General features: G+C 40.3%; 1 protein-coding gene across 6 annotated transcripts in view; it reads right to left on the bottom strand.

Annotated features, from left to right (window-relative positions):
- The window catches only part of ZBTB20 (zinc finger and BTB domain containing 20), a 447,669-nt gene that overhangs the window by 349,403 nt on the left and 78,588 nt on the right, over window positions 1-19,678 (bottom strand). For all 6 annotated transcript variants that reach the window (XM_015875890.2, XM_015875884.2, XM_015875917.2 and 3 more), the window contains one exon: window positions 11,004-11,125. The gene's annotated coding sequence lies outside the window, so the exon portion shown is untranslated. The remainder of the gene's footprint in view (window positions 1-11,003; window positions 11,126-19,678) is intronic.

The following is a 19,678-nucleotide window of genomic DNA, read 5'->3' as shown; positions in this document are numbered from 1 at the left end:
GCTCTCTGGTCATTGCACCTTCTCATCGCAGTGGGAACACTGCCTCACACACTCACAGAAAAAAGGAGAACCTTTTTCCCCTCACTTTTCTTCTTCTGGTGTCCAAGATTGAATTGTTTATGTCTACAGAGTGGGAAGTCCTTCCACCTTCAAAACTGCAACCAGGGGAAAAAAGAAGCTGTGCAAAAATAGGCCGCATGAATCCACGGTGCTTGATGATGCACAGATTTTAGATACCGAGCTCGAGAGATGCTCTTTGGAATGAGTCTCACCCAGGAGGAGTCATTTCCCTATGGATACCATTGCTCTTTGCCAGACCTCAGTTAACGAGGGAGTGGCATTGTCTAGTAATGAGTAGGAGAAGGGAAAAAAAATGATTAACACAATCTCTCCCTTGCCATCAGAGTGGCAGAAATTTTACAATACCATTAAAACATTCTTTTTTCCTGGAAGGAAAGCAAAATCAATCCCCTTCAGTTCTCTTCCCTTGCTCACCAATAGTACTTCAGCCTTGGGGACACAGGTAAGGAAATGAGCATCAAAAGCAAACTGCTCAGCAGGTAAACACATGCCAAGTATGACTGACTCATAAAATTACTGAAGTTATAATTTTTTTTAAGGCAACAGCTTAAATCTGCTCATGACATAAATGTGCCTTGGGATCACATCAGGTGGACTCCAAAACCAGAGTGTTGAATCCCAGTGTTGAACACTGTTATTCACTTGTTTAAAAGCAGATTGGAGGGGGGGGGGGGGGGAAGGAAAAAAAAAAAGGCTTTATCTTTAAATGTTTTCTCATCAAAGATATTTCCCAGAGTTGTGGCTCCTAAATGAGACTCAAATCTTATGATCTGTACTGCTGGAAATTTTATGCAGAAATACTTGCTGTTCATGCTACATTATTTCAGACCTCCATGACTTAGGAAAAAAACCCACAAATATCCTACCCTCACAGTTTTTTCAAAATCAGCCATGCCTAAAGCAGCATAATAGTATGCAAAAGACAACTTTTCAGACTGAGCTGACTTGCACATGATTTTAACTGCAGCTCTTCCCGTCAGTAAGCAATGTGCACCCACTCCAGTTAGATAAAAAACACTCCAGCTTCTAACACGGAAGGTAAAATTTGTCTAGTGGTGAATGCATTGCTGTAATAGTGTCACACCTAGGACTGAGTTCCTCAAAGTTTTGCCCTAGCCTGCATTAAATTGACTTGGAAATTCAAGATGAACTTTTCATGATGGGTAAAAAGGGGTAAAGAATCCCATTCTCTCGTCCTGAAGGCCTGCATAAAAAAAAATAAATGATGCCTTCACATAATCCTGCGAAATACATGTCTAAGAATCAGCACGATTTTGGCTCATTAAAACAAAGTAAAACAAAACAGAAAATACCAAAAACTTCACATCTTTCCTTAATTGGTATCTTAAGTGGACAGTAAGAGATTAAGGACAGAAGCGGCACAATAACCCAGAGGCAGAGTTGCTGTTTCTGAAAGAGCACTCTTTGAAAAGTAGCTTCAGAAGCACACCTACAGAATTCATGCACTACTTTATTTAACATTCATTTCCATGTTTGCCCAGGTTCAGGTCAAGGGTACAACAACCCGAGGTGTTTCCACTGCAAACTTCCATGTCCGCTGCAATTTTCCTTTTCAAATTCAACGCAGTTAAATGAAATGAAGCAAAATGAAACAATCTTTATATACCAGTTCAGTTAGCATTCCCTAGCCCTCATTGTGCTGCATCTCTCATCAGCTCCCATTTACTCAGACAAGACAGAAAAGATTTGCAGATCCTATTACATTTTCCCACCCTATTTCCCATTCTGAGTGCAATTTTTTTTCCCCCTTCAAATAACACTGATTGTGTCAACCAGAGAGAGAAAAAAAAGAGAGAGAAGGAAACAAGCACTCTTTGTGTTCTCCTTATGGTAATAAAATATGAAAAGAAGAACGCACAAGAAAACAACTGAATTCCCAGTGCTTAGAGATCTAACCTGGCCCGGTTCTACATAGAGCAGCATCGCCAACGCAACTGTTCAAGTGTCAGGAAGAGAGAGCTGTGCCCACTTTTCTTAGTGAGTAACATGGAACATAGTGTATTTTCTACCAAACGAAAGCCAAAATCTTGGGAACTGCTGTTTTGGCAGGGAAGTTATCATTTACCTTCTCTCTCAGTTTGCAGGTACACACTCACATTGCAGGCTGCTACAACCTCTTTTTCCCCCCACTACACAGGGAAATAAACAGAATGTTTTAGAAGGATTGAAGTAGAAGAGTTAAAAGGAGTTGCAGTGAACTCATAAGAGAACACAGAAATACCAGGTTTATTTGTAGCCCACCTATAGATGTCTGATTTTATAAGCAACTCAATTCAAGCACTTTTTCTTTGAGCACACACAAACTCACCATAATCTTAAGAATCTGTTCTTTCTCAGCTTTCTCCTGCCTCATTTATTAAACATTTTCCAGTGTTTGCAGCAATAAAGGCAATTGATCTTATAGAAAACAGCCTCCCACTAAGGAACCTATATTCTTTCTCAGCCAGGTCCATTAGGTGTAGTAAGAGAAGACTGGTTCCCACAGAAAACAGAATGTGATCATATAATTAACAAGTGCAAAAGCAGAGGGAAGTCAAATTAAGGCTGCTCAGTCAGCTTCAATTCTAGCATTCACAGATTTGACTTCAGATAAGTGAAATATTCTTTCACCTTGCTTAGCTAGTGTATTTAATTCCCTGGATTTTTAAGTACGTAACTGAAAAAGAGAATGTCTTATACACTAACATATCAGCGCTCTGTGATCATCAACAGGTTGACAGCTTTCAGGCTCCCTTGACAGACCTTTCTCTTGAGTTCATTAAGAAACTGATAATGGTAGTAGAACCCTCCTTATTTTCACAAAGCAGCTTATTGCAAGATACACAACTGACAAGAAAGGGGGGGAAAAAATCAACCCTGTCACAAAGGTCATTGCCTCTTTTCAAAGCTTCATTTTGAACAAACCACAAAGGTCTAAGAAGTCTTAGAAGGTGCTATTATACTCTTCTAGAATGGGCAAAATAATTCATATCAGACCTCTAAACAGCAAACTCATAGTGGAAGTCCTCACTGGAAGTTACATTTAAAGCTAATAACATTAACTACAAATGGTTAAAACTCAGTCACACTTCTAAGCAAATGAGAGAGGCTGCTGTAACAGTAAATGTGAGTCAGCCAAACCTGCCTCTAACAAAGGGAGAGAACATGCATGAGATGGAGCAAAAAGGAAAGCATTACATAGGCTTTAAGCAGTTTGGAGCATCAGAAACATTTCATTTTGACTTGCACAAATACAACAGAAACAGGAATTGAAGGAAAATCCCATCTCATCCAGCAAAAATGGTGACAGATTAAGCTTAACTCTTACTTAACATAATGTTATGTTTGGGAAGCTATGCCCATTCAGTGTAGAGGACAGTAGTGCATTCATCAGCTCCCAGAATTTTCTACACACTCCCACTACTCAAGATACTGAGATGCTGACAACAGCAGTTGTGAAAGAGGGAAAAGTTTGCTGAAAGGCAAGGGAGAGAAACTGAGCCAGAAGCAGAGTGGTTACAGAGGTCTCTGCTATTAGGAATTTTGTCACCAGTAACAGCACACATCTTCCTCGTCATCATCACCAATGAAACCGAGAGCAAAACAGACTTCTTATTAATTGGAAGCAAAGATAATCTAGCTAGATTCCTACCTGACAGATCTTAGGTGGTCTTTCTCATGCAACTCTCTGCATGTATTTGAACAGAAAACGTCCCGCTTAGCTACAGCTCCTGCTGCAGCAGCCTTCTCTTTCACTGTGAGCACAAAGATTAATTCACCACACTGGAAGTAGAAAAAACCCATCCACTATTCATCTGGTTGTGTTCATAAAAAGTCCTACCTTCACCATATTCCCCAACATGCACTGCTCCTACAAATGTATACATTATAAACATCTAGGTCTGGAATTTACAGTCAACAAACAGCAATACAAGCAACCACCAGAGAATGTATAAACATTTCTAGGAGCAAAAATACTCAGCCTGGCTGCACCACACATGGTGTTTATTTATCTCTGTTGCATAAGCTCAATAGGAGAAGACATTCAAAACAACTTTTACAAACACAGTGTCAGTGTGTTAGTTTCTGTCAGCGGGGTTTCTTCCACGTACTTGTGTCACCATGAGACAGTCGTGGGCACAGAGAGTTTTCTTGCTCCCTCACTCCAGTCATGGCAGCTGGGCACAAGGAAGTGCCAGCCTGATGGAGTTACTGACTTAAAGCCTTTGTAGTTCAAGAGAAATATGCCGTGCATTTGTAACCTGAACGCAGGTCAGTAGCTTTAAAAGGTCAGAGTGAACGTTTTAGATCTTTTTGTTATTAATCCCCTCAGCTCCCGGTCCTGTGAATGCCAATGAGCAGACATCTTCTAGTGAGCCACAGAGTACACAGTGTGCACCTCTGAAGGCCAGGTCCTCAAGAAGATACAAAAGGAGTTTGGCAGCAACAACACTGTTGTACAGACAGGTGAACCCTCAGTTCACTTGAGAACCGCTTCTTCAGTCACAGGAGGCACAGATTTCTTTACTTGGATTTTGTCATCTGTTGGTAACCTATCACCCTAATGTCAAGGCAGCTGAGCTTCCTTCACCCACTTGTTTCACTTTCTAGGGAGACACAAAATATTTCTTTGTTATCTTGCACAAATTTATTCAAGATCACAAGATTCGCTGATGCTCCATAATAACACAGATAACTCTCCGTAATACATCACACTTCCGTAACTCCTTTAATCCAGAGATATCAAAGCACTTTGCAAATAATACATTTGCCTTCTAACACTCCTCCCACATCCCATGTTAGGTCTGTATCATTATCCATATTTCACTACCAAGGAAAAGTGAAGCAGAGTAAGATAATGCAATTTAGCAGGGTTACAAAGAAAGTACAAAAAATTGGAGCAGAATGTGATTCTTCTGACTAGCTCCGCAATCCATCAGAAGCCCAGTCATCTGAAATAGTGGAATGCAACACAGATTATGATTACGCTTCGGGTATATTTACAGCTGTACCACACCAATACTACTAACGTGTGGTTTATGCTAATGGCTTAGTAAGTATCCTCTAACTATACAGCACCTTCTGAACTGGTAGAGGGGAGATGGGGAAATAACTAATACTAGTACAAAATCTGTCAGGTTTTATTTCCAAAGGATAAAACCCCCATTTGAAAATATCTGGCTGATAACAAAGAATGTGCCTAAAGCAGCACAATATCTTTCAAACAAATTCTCTTCCTCCTGCTGCAGTTTTGGTGCCCAGCTTCCAAAAAACAAAAAAAGATCTAATTTTAAATATATATATATATATATATGTATATATATATGTATGTATGTATACATATCTCTGTGTGCAACTGTGCATCTCTGTGGGAACAGCAATCAAAGCAAGGATCTGCCTCACAGAAGGCTGTATGATGCCAAGGGATCACATGAAGAAGCCAGTTTTTTTCCCAACTGAAGTTGACTGTACACACACTCCCATTGTGTCTCATCAAAGAGCTGATGAGGGAGGAGTAGAGTGTGCTGAAAAAGCAAACAGAAACAAGGCCACCGACAACAAATGAAAGCAGAACAGTGATTCTATGGAAATTGCTTGTGGACTGGACTACTACATGTCAAATCCAGATCTGAGCCTAACAGGCTGAGCTCTTCCAGATCAGCATCTGGAATAATAGCAAACTGGTTCACTATTAGCGTATGCAAAGCTCTGCATTAGCCTCACAGGATTCTTTCTGACCAGAGAGAAAAGCATCTGCAGATTTGGGAACCTAGCTTTTTGTGAGCATCCCTTTGAACATTCAGATCACATACTCTTCTATTCCAGATATAAGGCACTGGACTTGAGAGCAGATCATTGGTTTAGCTTCCTAAAACCTAAAAAAAGTAGTTGTGTCCATACACTTGGTAGTAAACTTATTCTGAGTATCTTCTGTCTTATGGAGTAGTGACAATGCCAAGAAGGCAATATTATTAATGTTTAGGCTTTGGTTTAAGCTATATTGATGCTTCACCTCCTACCTTAAATATACTTCAGTTTTTCCTGTGACTTCCCTTAGCTAACCATCCACAATGATTACTTTTTCAAGGAAACCTTCTTCTGCACTCGATGCAATAACCTTCTACCACTGAAGGCCTTGCAGAAGACTAATCTTTTCTTTTAATGACTTCAAAATCATCTCTTATGATCCTTTACCCACGACTTTTTATGAGCACGTAGCTCTCTGCTCTGGGAATGTCATCGCCATTACTAACTGTAAAAAGTGGTGCTTATGTATCCCACACCAACAGTGAAATATAATCAAATAAGGAATACTGGCTAGATATTAGACACTGAGCACAGCAAAATGGGCACACTGAATCTTCGGTAATTGTCAGAAGAACACAGCTTATTGAGAAGAGATCCTATTTCACCGGAACACAACATTCTAATTTACAATTTAGCACTAAGGAGAAAGAGCAAACGCAGCTGAACGTACACTCCCAATGATAAGGCACCCTACATTCCTATAGTTTGTAACGTATACTGAAAGAAATACAAGATGAATGTTCACGCAGTACATGAATACTCACGCATTCAACCCTACATACACGTGAACAAGTGCCATTCATGTTACACTACTGATGTTCTAGTTACCAGCGCCTAAAAGTTGAGTGCTCATTAGACTGAAAAAGTCCTTCAATTTGTGATTTTCTAGTTTTGCATCTCAATTTCTCTTGTGGGGGTAACTTGTATCCCACCCATTACAAGACCCCTCTGCAATATATTTGCCCAAATCAGTGCACTCAAACTCCAGCAGAAATTATCCAACAGCGTGAGCCAGCTTGGAATAAAAGTCTGCCTTGCTGTGAAAGAAGACATTACTCCACCAGAACTATCGCTCTCACTGCTTTTTTCTTTTTTTAATTTATTTTTTAATGGAAGCAAAAACCCCTGTCATCTCACCTACTCCTCTTTTAATAAGGAATGACTGCCGTGACTACCCCCATCTAGAACCACCATTCACTGCCAGCACCTCTGCTCTCCTCGTGTGCTTAGAGAACAACTGATTAGCACTTTGCATAATTAACCTGATTAGCACTGTGCATAATCAAACTGATTAGCACTTTGCATAATTAAAAAGAAATAATAATAATAACAATAATAAGCAGTAGGTAATAGCAAAAGCTGCTAGTCCCATTGCCTGTTCGTTAGCTCTAGGAATAGTTTACTGCGGCATATTTTATTTCTTACAACTTTTTTTTTTAAGAGGCACAAGCTCTTGAGGAATACAACTTAGAAAAATTGTCATTTATTTTCAGATCGTCAGTGAAAATACCAGTTGTTCCATGTTACAACTTCAGATTCCTTGTGTCTCTCTGTGCTACTGCTGAAGAATTACAATAGGAAGATCACAGAATTGCTTGAGTTGGAAGGGACATTAAGAGATCACGGAATTCAGCCGCCCTCCTAAAGCAGTGTTCCCTATGGCAGGTTGCACAGGAAGGTGTCCAGACAGGTCCTGAGTATCTCCACAGAAGGAGACTCCACCACCTCTCTAAGCAGCCTACTCCAGTGCTCTGCAACTCTGACAGCACAGAAGCTCTTCCTTGTGCTTGTATGGAACATCCTGTGTCCTACAGTTTCTGCCTGTTGCCCTTTGTTCTGTTGTTGCTTGCCACTGAAGAGTCTACTCCCATCGACTTGACTGCCTCACTTTAGATGAGATCCCCTTCCTGTCTTCCCTTCTCCAGTCTGAAGCTTCCAAGGTGTCACATCCTTTCCTCATACAGGAGATGCTTCAGGCCCTTAATCATCTTTGTTACCTTCCACTGGGCTGCTCCTAGGAGATCCCTGTCTCTTTTGAACTGGAGAGCCCAGAACTGGATACAGTGCTGCGGATGTGGTTGCACCAGAGCAGTGGAGGAAGATCACCTCCCTCAAAGCGCTGTCTGCACCCATTTCAAATGTGCCTCAGGATACCGTATATTTCCACAATATATTTTGAATGTAGAAAGCTGTATTACCCTTATTATCAAGATGAGCAAGGCAGAGACATACGTATCCTCAGAAGTGCCTAGTCATCAAACAGAGGAAGTCTGGAGAGGAACACAGAGTTAATCATACTACTGCACCTAATCCTGCATTGTTCTTCTCCTGTGCGAACATGTTCTTGTCTGCCTATGTGTTTTGAGTTCTTCTTGAGGAATCTACTTCTGGGAGACAAAGTACTGTCTTGGACAGCTAGTTTGTCCCGCCTTCTGCAGGAATATCCCTGGTTAGTGTCTCAGGATTAACACAGGTTTTCAGATTCTGAGAGGTAGCTGAAGTTACGCATATAAACTGCAAATTGTGAAAACATCTGTGTGAAATGCCTGTATTACTAGTGACTCAGCTCTAGGCTGCCTCCAGACAACCTAAAGGAGCAGTGTCCCAAGTCAGTGAGCAAATTGTTAAATTTCCTGTTTACTAATGTTACTACATAGCTCCCTCTCACCACAATGCCCTCTGTTTTGCCTTACTTTATTAACTTTATCTTTCTCTAGCATCCTCATATTAAAGCTCAGACTCTTCTTGCATTCCAATTCTCACCTTACATCCTCTATTCGAGGTATTCTCTTCCAAGAATACCATGCATGTTCAAGATTAACTTGAACAGAATTAAGACATCCTCCTTCTATATGGGAAATATTCACTGCCGGCCTTCCACAGCATCCTTACAATGATGTTGTCTATACTTCCCCATCAGGCAGAAGACTCACACTGTGGCTTCTCTGCTGGTAGCTCAAAAAATACAGTTTGGATAAAGGGTAAACAGAGAGTCAAGCTCTTTCTGAGTGATCAGTTCATCTGCCCTGCAGCTGCTTGGACAGGAACTGCTGCCTCTGGACTAAATGTGGCCCAGATGCACTCCATTGCATGGACCTGTTCTAGAACAACGAAAAAAATCCCCATTGTGCTACATTTTTTGGTAAGTATTCTCTCATAAAATAAATCAGTAAGAAACTGGATGGGAAGAGTAATAAAAGAGCATCTTGTCATAATTAACTGGTAACGTACTGCTCATGCACAGGAGTCTCTCCCCTCTCTCATTCTATCACCTCAAACAACAGAACCAGTATGAACAGCAAAGGGTGCAAAGCTAGTCCCTCATTACACAAGTCGTTTAGTTTTTGAAGAAAAGTATTGCTGTAGAGATTTTTCAAGTCCAAATGTTCCTGGGGAAGGTAGTTCCAGTAATTCTGGGAAGGAAGCCAATCCCTTGGCTTTATATGTAAATATTTAAACAACATTATTTTTATATACATACATTTTATACACATATACGTCTTCAGGCTTCCAGACTTGCAAAAATGCAACTGAAAAAATATGCCCAAAGCACAACTATTGGCTCCCCACACAGAATCATGACAACTGACCATCAGAAACAAAAAACAACAATGACTTTATAATAATTGAGCCACGTCATCTACGTAAGCTACTCACTCCGGGCAGAAGAACTGACAGATCAGAACGACAGATTCTAAGGTACAGAGATAAAAGTCTTAATTATTTTCTCTTTAGAAGTGACAAGAATGTAAGGTTCATCTATTTTAAATCTTTCAGAGCATAGATGGATGCTGAGTGCTCCACCCATAGGCATGGGATCGCCAGCTTTTGAGGACATGTTCCTAGCATTTTAGTGCTCCAGGCTGCAGCTTTGTCACGTTCAGAAAAGTCACTCTACTTAAGGCTTGAATCAAGTCCATACTTCAAAAGGAATTACTTGGTCAAAGATTCCAGCAAAAGACTGGAAGCATACCCAACACTGAGGTTCAGTGAACAAAGTGAAGAAAAAAACAACAGAGCTTTAAAATTGTTGAAGACAGAGGTTCATAAAATTGGTGTTGATGATTTAGGGAGCATAATGTATACAGCCAAAGCATATGATGAATAAATCAATCCATGAGAGTAAAATTTACCACATGGACTCCACCTGTATAGACTCAGAAATCAAAAACACACCCTAACACAAAGTACATGCATGTAAATTCATAGCTGTATGGTTTGAAGTAATCATAAACATTATTTATGAATATAGTATTTACATATCATTTCAATTACGTACATACACATACAGCACAGCCATGTGAGTTCTGTGGAAAAGACTGCAGAAGTATACATACATATACACATAAAAATGCATAGAAGAAAGGATCAAGAATAGGGCAAGTCTTAGAAAATGTTTTAATGGTTTTACAAAAAGCCTTCACCCAAAGTTTCAGGGGGTTTTGCAATCTTACATTTTCTATTGCAAAATACACCTGCTTTCTTTTCTTTCTTTTTTTCCCCCCTAAACTAAATATTTCTTCCATCTAATGACTCTCTTTATTAGACAGCATCTAATTTGCATACATTTACATACAATTTAACTGCTAGCTTGTGAGAACAAAGAAATGGCTCTGTATTGTACTGAAGGACAATGCTCAGAAAAGGAAGGTATAAAAACCAGCTAGCTCGGTGGCTGTGTATTCTCTTTGTTTCAGAAATACCAGGATTTTTAAACACACCACTTAAAGGGTGAGAAAAGATTATTTCATCAAACAATGAAAAAAGATACAGCGCAGCTCTCTTTTAACACATTCTCTCTCTGGCCTGGTTAATGGGATTTAAGGGTCCAAGATTTCTTTGCTTTCTTCTGTTTCCTTTATTAGAACTGATGGATTTAATTCTGTCACATATTTTACTTCATATTTTATTCCTATAACAATCTATGCTGAAGTTCAACTCCAATGCTAATTCAATACTATCTTCCTTTCCTCACAGTCAGCCTGGAATGGGACTGAATGATCACTGATGGGCATGAAGTAGTCTGCCCTCAGTGCCCAGTGCTAATGGATTTTAGACTGAGTCTGCCAGAATTTTACCTTGTGGCAACAAGTACGGAGATAATGAAAACTTACCATGTAGCAGTCTGGGAATCAAGAGGAAGGGAAGCAGGGCTTAGCTCCACTTGTGAGAACAGGGAGGGACTGCGGTCAGAGTAAATGGAAGATGCAAGGGATGTGTCAAGCCCTCTAGTTCCCTACAAGAAGAGGAGAAAAGGATCTTTAAGATCTCACAAATGCAAAAGACAAAAAGTTTTAGCAACACTTGGCAGAAGCTCCAAATACAAGTCCATCAAAAGCATGATACATCAGAGAAAGCTTTTTCTCCAAAGGCTTTGCAGTCTCCAAAGCAGACCTATTGAACAAGGGTATTCATGGAAACAAGTGCTCACCCAAGCTAGCTTTTACCAAGCAGATGTGGTATTTCACATTCAGCAATCATCTGTTCGGTTCCGCTCACCCCAGCTGTAATGGCCATGCAGGCCCAGCATTAGGCCCAAGGCTGGGGTGGCGGGCCTTCTCACACAGGCCTCGCAGCACAGAAACACTGGCAAGAGATCCATATTGCAAGCTGTACCTAGAGGAAGCTTGTGCTAGCACTTCCCTGACGTACCTCTCTGGCACTCCAAATACATTATAGATTACTTGCAGACACAAATTTTAATTTACAGCTGGTTGAAATGTTAATGAAGTTGTAGCTGTTTTTCAAAGGGACAATTCCCTACTGCTTACAAAAATGTTTTCTTCCCTTTTTTTCCCCCCCTCCTGTCTGTTCAGCTTCTAATGGTGTACAACAGCCAAATCTCATAAAAGAAATTAATCAAGCCTTCATATGTTCCCTTTTTCAAGGATAGAAAGGTTGAGGTGTCATCTTCAGAGTTTGTCATGCATACCAAAACGCAGGTTTTAGCAAACAGTGAAGAAAGTAAATTTCAAAGCCAAAGTTCATTTAGCTATCACTTCTTGCCGTATTTACAGCTTATGTTGCTGACACCATTGGGTTACTATTTCCAGTATCACACCAACTGCAATCTAAGTTAAATTGCTGCAACAGTCCTACCCTACTCTCTCCTCTTTCCTCTGACACACGTGCCTGACCCCATCCTTGAGCCAGAATCAGATAATTTTCTGGTCCAGGGAACCTTAACCTGAATGATTTTTTTTTTTTTCCATGTTTTTTTGTGTTGTTTTTTTCAGACAAATCTGCTTCCAATCACAAAATTTTGGGGTTAGAGCTAAGGAGGCTGCAAAAATATACACGTGCAGGGACAGCAACAGAGAGGCTTCAACATTAGTCAGTCTAAGCTTCCCTGGACCTATATCTTGAGATGCCTTGGACTGCTTTGGTAAAAAGACAGGTTCCTACCACATCACTGGAAACCAAAGCAATCATAGTTTTACAGGTTTAAAGAAAAGCCATCACCTCACATGCTAACCTAAAATAAACTGACGGGCTATACAGATCATGCAGAACAGATGCAGTCTGCTTTGATGAAAAATAGCTTGAGATAATGGTCCACTGCTACAATCTGCACCAGGGGCAATTTCCAAGTGGCAGATTGAATTAGCCTCAAGTGACATGCATTACAGTAATGCTTCCCTGAGGCAATAAGGCAAGGTCCCACATTCAAAAGGAAAGAATGGAGCTTTCTTGCCGAAGGCAAATGATAAAGCGCACGATTAAGAACTACTGTTACCAGGACATTCAGAAGCTCCTGAAAATCCTTCAAGGACTACAGAAAATACGTTTGGAAATAAAGAGCAGGACTTTTCTTTTATGTCGCTGCAGTTATGATATTGAGCGCCCCTTTTGCTATTTTTTTCCCAGAGTACACGCATTAATTCTGGACAGAGTGGGATCTAAGCTTTCTAACCATCACCATTTATGAAGTCACTCTGCCCTAGCAGTTGTGCAGGAAGTTGCAGGATGTAAATCTGGGTTTCAGATGAATACAGAAGACACTGCAGTCCAAATTTCTTCCTTCAGTTTGCTTGCTCTAAGGATAACAGACAATTTGGAACATTCATCTCTACATGAGAGAGATCCTATGGCAGCAAATAATCACTCAGCACCATCATCTACAATTTCATCAGGAGAAGGAGTCACTAATGAACGGCTTCACTAGCCAGTTAACAACCATAGATGACTCACTGTAACTGGAAGTCACAGTAACTCAGAAAATTAAAAGAGTCAGTGTGGGCCCATGATAGTCATCAGCTCAAAAGCCATAGCTGTCTCCTTACATTTTGCATTAGACCTCACGGGTGGGATTATCAAAAAGGAGCAATGGTGTGATACTCTTTCCACTAGAATTAAGGGGAAATAGTTCTAGTTGCATCTATTAGTAGCACATTCAGGCCCGTGCCAAATGCTTTTGAAAATCCTCCCCCTTCCCAGCCTGTCTAGAAAACGGGGAGAAACAGAAGTACAGCACAAAGAATTCCACCAGCTTGTGCCTGGGTAGCAACAAGTTGCAGCTTGTACAATTCTGTCATGTTAAAGATGCTGAGAATTCCCTTCTAAATACAAACAATATTTCTGAAGCTAGCAAATTCTTTCAAGCATTCACTTTGATTTGATAAATTATATTAAATGCAATTTGCCTCATCAGTATTTTAAAACACAATAGCTAGAGCATGAATAGGTCATTTTTACACACACAACTAAAATCTATCCAGTTGTGGATACGGCGTAGATTATGTATGCAGCCCCACACTCCCCGAGATAACAAAATTACTCAGCTTGCAAACCAAGCCAGTCACAAACTGCGTAGTCGCAGATAGCAAAGTCGAGCCTGAGCCAATCAGTCCTGCTAAGCAGCTGCTATCTCGGTTGCTTATTAGTTCACCAGCACGCTAACCACGACCAAAGGTTTCAGACTGGCTTGCAGCACGCACGGAGCAACACCAGGTCTGCTTTCAAAACATTGCAGAAATGCAGCCACAGATGAATGCTAGCAAAGTGAGGGGGTAGGAGAGAAACCCATTTTAAATTTTCACAAAAACATTTTTTAGAAATCACTGAAGAGAAAGCCCTTACTCTTGAATCCAAGAACAGAATCAGGCTGTTTAGTGTCAGAATGCTAAGTTTCATTTTCAGTGGGAAGAGGGGGAGGGGGAATGGTATATAATCATCTTCCTGATTTAGATAGGTTTTAGGTCAACCTTAGCCACGTATAAATGAATGTTTTGCTCAGATTGCAGGGTAATTTTAATTAGGACACCTTGTTAGACATCCTGTTGTTCTCTTTAATGGGCTTTCTCAATTATGAGAAGAAACACCTCTCCATTCACCTGTGACTCAAGTTAAGGTAAAGATTAAGCTGAATAAATATACAAAGAAAAATATTTATGCTGCAACAGATATCTTTATTTCTGTCGATCTTCATTTGGCAACTTCCGCATTAAAAAGGCAGGCTTTAGAATTCAGCACCCATTACACACCTGTTTAAAAACCACTTGAAGCACCGGAACCAGCCAAATGTGTCTCAATTAAGTGGAAATGTTGGCACTGCTGTCCCAAGCAAGGAACACCCACTGCCATTTGCTCTCATTAAGTTAAACAAGTTTCCTGGGACAGAGCTGAATTCCTGCTTATGTGCATTGCAAATGGGTGGAGAACACCAAAACAATAAAATTTAGCTCAGCACAGACTTCTGCCCAGTCGTCTAGCGCAGCATATTGGGAGAATATTGGAAGCACCCAGGAGCTGTGTGCAGTGCACACTACAATTCACTCTTCCAGCAAAGACATGTTTGGTTGACATTACGGAGAGATACAGGCTGGGATTTCCTCTCAAAAACAGTCAGTGAGATGAAAAGCCAATTCTCTGCTCCCTAGCACTTCCTCCTCTGTACCCAAAATCAGTTTGTTATACATGCTTTTATTTGTTAGTCAGAATCACGGTATGTTAGTTTCTATATTCAATCCAGTGTTAAATCCATCACTGATTGCTTGATTTCGTAGGAGTTTGCTGATGGAATGACAAGCCCAGAAAAGAAAATCCTTGTACATAGATCAGACAGGGTACTGCAAGCTTCAAAATATTTTTGTCAACTTATTTTAAGTGTCTTCCAGAGGGACCAACCACATGGCTAACAGAAGAATCTTGTCTCTGTCATCCATTTAACCCACTGGCCTCTGTCAAGGATGCAGACATGCTTGCCAATAAGTGACAAGTCGAGTGGTCTTTTTCCAAAAACTCAACAATACATTTCAGGGTGGTGCCATTAGAAAGCCAATAGACGGAATCAAAGCAGAGCAGCAGTGATTAAGAAGTAAGTCTGGAATAGTTCTGATATCCATGTTCAACCCTCTATAATCTTACTTCATTATCAATTTATTAACTTCCTTTGTTGTCCTTTCTGTCATCCAACTGTGCTAGTCACTAATATATCTTACTTTTGAAAGCATTCTACACCACGAGCACAAAAAGCGAGCATCCTTCACGTAAATCAGCTAACTGTATCCAGGTAAGGGTTGTACACTCTCTAAACCAAAAACTTAAAGATATAAAAAAAAGATGGTTCAGCACTGTAAACACAACTTAGTTTGTAACTCACGTGTCTGGGATGTTAGTAGGCTGGGGAAAGAAAAAATATTATACACTTCTCATCTTTGCCACATAGATTTCGTATGAACATAAATACTGTTTATTTTCTTGTACTGTTTGTACTTAGAGTAGAGTTCACAATTATTTAAAGCCTACAACAGTAAAGGAAGTATTAATACATGAAATAAAGTGTTCTTGGAATTCTGACTTGCTATTGCTTACAAATCCATGGATGCTGTATTCACTGTGGTCTCAAGAACAGCTTCCCTTCCATACTCCTACTATCTTAACAAGAATGCTGGGCACTCGTACATACTTCATATTTATTCTCCATCATTTTATTCACAACGGTAGCTACTTATAGCAACAATGCTTTACAGAAACATTCCCAAACCTTGAGGGCCACACTCCTTGCTAAGGCTTAAATTAAGAAACAATTAGTTTCTCCTCTAGAATGATGGCTCAAGCTTTATTCATTAGATAGGATCTGCAGTTGCGTCACTTCCAGACTACAGCGAGCTATAAGTGCTACCACAGGGAACAGATGTTTTTATTGGTAGGCATTTTTTTAGTGAGTAACAAGAATGGAGTAGCAAAGCGTAAATATGGGTAGAAACAAAGCAAGCCCTCAAACAAACAACATGTAACAGATCACCACGGGACATCAGAAAAATCAAGCTGAGACATCGTCTTACTCTATTTATAAATAAGTGATTCTGGAGCAACTGAAATTCTAGCATTCATCTTCCTCCGTGCCTTTACTTGACAACATTCAAAGACATTCAGCAGAATCACAGACATGGTCCTAAACCACCCCATATAACCTGTACCTAATGACAGAAAACAACTTAAAAGTGAATTTCACTACATCTGAAGTATTTGTCTTCTGTGCTTTAAAAACAAAGAGAAGCATCTGCTCTGTACTACACTCAATGAAAAAAAAGAACAAAATACCATCATCTTATACATTTCAACTGCCATTTCCCTTCTGCTGAAAGGGAAGCATTTATCAGACCCTGAGGAAGTCACTACTAGACACCTCAAATGCCTGAGCTCACCAAAATGAAGAGACCTGCAGACTGACTCTTTAACTATGGACTGTTCCAGAGAAGGAAAGAACTTGCTTCTATCACAGATATCCACAGGCAGATTGCATCATCTCCTCATACCTGATAAAAATAAGAGATGCAGGCTAAAAGGAGAGAAGAAAATCAGCTTTAGACTCTTAATTGCATGCAAAAGCAGCTTTCAAAGCCGCTTCAAATAAACAAAGTAGGAGTTCATAATTACACTTATACTAAGAAATACACTCTTTTCCACTGTCAGAACCCCACAATGGAGTGGCACCTTGCAAGACAAAGTAGAGAACAGCAGCCTTGAAATGTGAACTAAACTTGTGGAAGCAAAGAGCAAGAAATGAGCTGTGGGGAAAATGGAGAAGACAAAAACAGATGGAATTAAGAACCTTAATACAGCCCTTATCTCTCCTGCAGGACTGCAGAGAGACAAGACAAAAGGCACATAAACTTCATGCACAAAGTGAGGGGAAGTCAGTGGAGGGATATATTAGAAAAATTAATGTTTCAATATGCCATCCTGTAATATGATATTGAAAACCACACTGCTGTGTGTTACTGTATTTGACCAAGTGCACCATCGTGTTTAATTTGAACTCTGATTATGATAAATCACATGATACAGGAAGGCAACCAAGTGATTCACAGTCCCTTTTGAAATCTTACCCTATTAAAACTTTGACTGTAGAAGCAACATTTTAACTGATGTCTGGGGACACAACACCAGAGGAAGAGAACAGAAATACTGAAGAGACTATTTGGGACTGTTTGGTCATCTGTTAAACATGAAAAGTAACTTTGCTGTGCCAGATAGATTTGGTACATGCATTAATACAGCAAACCATGGGCTGCCCCATTTTCTAAGGAGTGCACAAACACTCTGCACACCTGAGCACAATTAAGTCCCACTGATTACGAAGAAGGGAATCTATAGTGGCAGGGCATTGGCTTGAACAGGAAGGAGAGATGGAAAGCTGTTCGTGTTCGCTGCCACCGACATTACTGCAGGCACCGGTAATGAGGCAGCTAGACTAGGAGGGAAGTGAGATACAGACCTCTAATGCTTTATCAGCTCCAAGACCAACGCTGGTTTTGGCACTACTTCTATTCATCAACAAACAAACAAAAAACACAACCAGAAAAAAAATACCCAAGCAGGTGCTAGCAATCTGAGAGACCACATGCCAGCTACAGCTGCTTCAAATGGAATCAATTACATCTGCCTCAACAGTCCCAGGACACTGAACCCAATGAAGGGAACCACAGGTCAAATGAAGACCCGGTACTTTGGGATTTTAACACTCTATTAAATTAAGGTGGAAGTTCCCTAGCAGAATTCAGGAGAGGATATTCAGACAGACTGTGAATCACATGGTCATACACAGTCTACGATAACATGGAAGCTGGAAGACAGCATATGCGTAACAGGGGAATACACAGCAAAAGCCCTTTGGAAATAATGCCTTAACATTTTTCTGAAACAGCCTGACAGCACAGCCCTGTTTCCCAAAACACTGGGTGCAGTACATTTGCTTGAACGTGCTCTTGGGATTGGGACTTCACTCCAAACCTTGTTTGTACAAAAAGGGGCCAAGCAGCTGGGAAATTCTGGAGTGTAGTGTGTCCTCATTAGCTCCCATCTGCCATCAGAACTCAGCTCATGGCAAGTTTGGCTAAGTCCTGGTGTTCTCAGGTCCAAATCTGGGTCAGTTTTAATTACACTATACAGAATTCAGCGTGCAGTTTTTAAATCCTTATTATACGGCGCAGAAGAACGGGCAGCTCTCCAACTAATCAATTTTTTAAAAGTACATATATAAAAATTTTAAACCAGGCTAGACAGACAGTGGGTGGAAGAGGAGAAAAAAAAAACAGTATAAGCGAGTACAGGGGTTAGTTAAGAGAACTGTTAGCAAAAGTGGGTCAGCAGCAAGTTCTGCTTTAAAACTTCAAAGGAAGGGGGAAAAGAAAAAAAAAAAAAAAAAGAAAAACTTCATTTTTTAAAGACAGTGAAACTGATGTACAGGATGTATACAATTCACGCTGCTTTCAGCATCACCATGGGTTTCACACAACGACACTACAGCCAGATCGCTATCAAGTGAAAGAAAGACTCTTACGGCTACAGGTCTGTATAGTAGGCACCAGCTGACCTACTCCCACATCTTTTAACAATCTTATTGTCCTTCTTGAGAAAATGCTTCCCACTATGGCCAAAAATGAAGTCTATAACCCACAGCTATAGAAAAGGTGCGGTGGTTAGTTCAACACGCTTCTTCAGTGTGATAATGAATTACTGCGTATGACTCTCAGTCCTTACACAATTAGACTAGTCCAAAAATCACTAACCGCTATTTGTTTTCCCTTTTTCTATGCCCTCAAATAGCCATCGGCCAGGTCAGGAGTTGAAAAGAGTTTTGCTTGCCAGGTTGCTGGCAAACAAAACAACAGGAAGAACCGAGAATTGCATGTTTTTCACTGAACAGACACTTGGGATAGGATAACGTGCCAAATCTGATCTATGTAAAATGGGCTAAAATCTACTCTCAGAGTCAACAATCAGAATCTGTCCTGCTTAGAGTCTTTGTCTGATGTAAGGGAGCAAATGGAAGTCTTCTCTGACAGCTACATACATAAAGATAGTTCAGAACTGGGGAAGCATGATCAAGGAGCGGTGTAAATAGCAATGAAATGATATATGCTTGTTAGAAGAGTATAATATTCTGCCATCTTCTACACAAAAACTAAACCTTCAAAGGTTTCCAAGTTCGTTTTAACCATATCCATGAACAAGTTCCCTGATAAAGATTTCCCTTTGCACACCTTGTTAGTATTGTCAAAGCCTTCACTTCAGATCTACAGCCTAGCAAAAGCACAACACAATCCTGCATTCTCCTTTGCAAGGAAATCTTCAGTTAGTGGCTCTTCCATACAGCTCCAATTCACAGGAGAGCCTTGTTTTTCCTTCCACTCTGAGAAGCACGCTGCTGACTATTTCAGGATCAACCAGAGCTACAATGTTAGAGTAACTAGATGGTGTTTTTTCTTTAAAAGAAAGCTTTTTCTTTAACGTAACCACTCCTTCACACATCTCCCCCAGTACATGAAAACACACAAATCAA

The sequence above is a fragment of the Coturnix japonica genome, chromosome 1, assembly GCF_001577835.2.
Source record: "Coturnix japonica isolate 7356 chromosome 1, Coturnix japonica 2.1, whole genome shotgun sequence".
NCBI lineage: Eukaryota > Metazoa > Chordata > Aves > Galliformes > Phasianidae > Coturnix > Coturnix japonica.
Note: the sequence above shows the minus strand (reverse complement) of the source record. Positions and strands in the feature narration are given on the sequence as shown.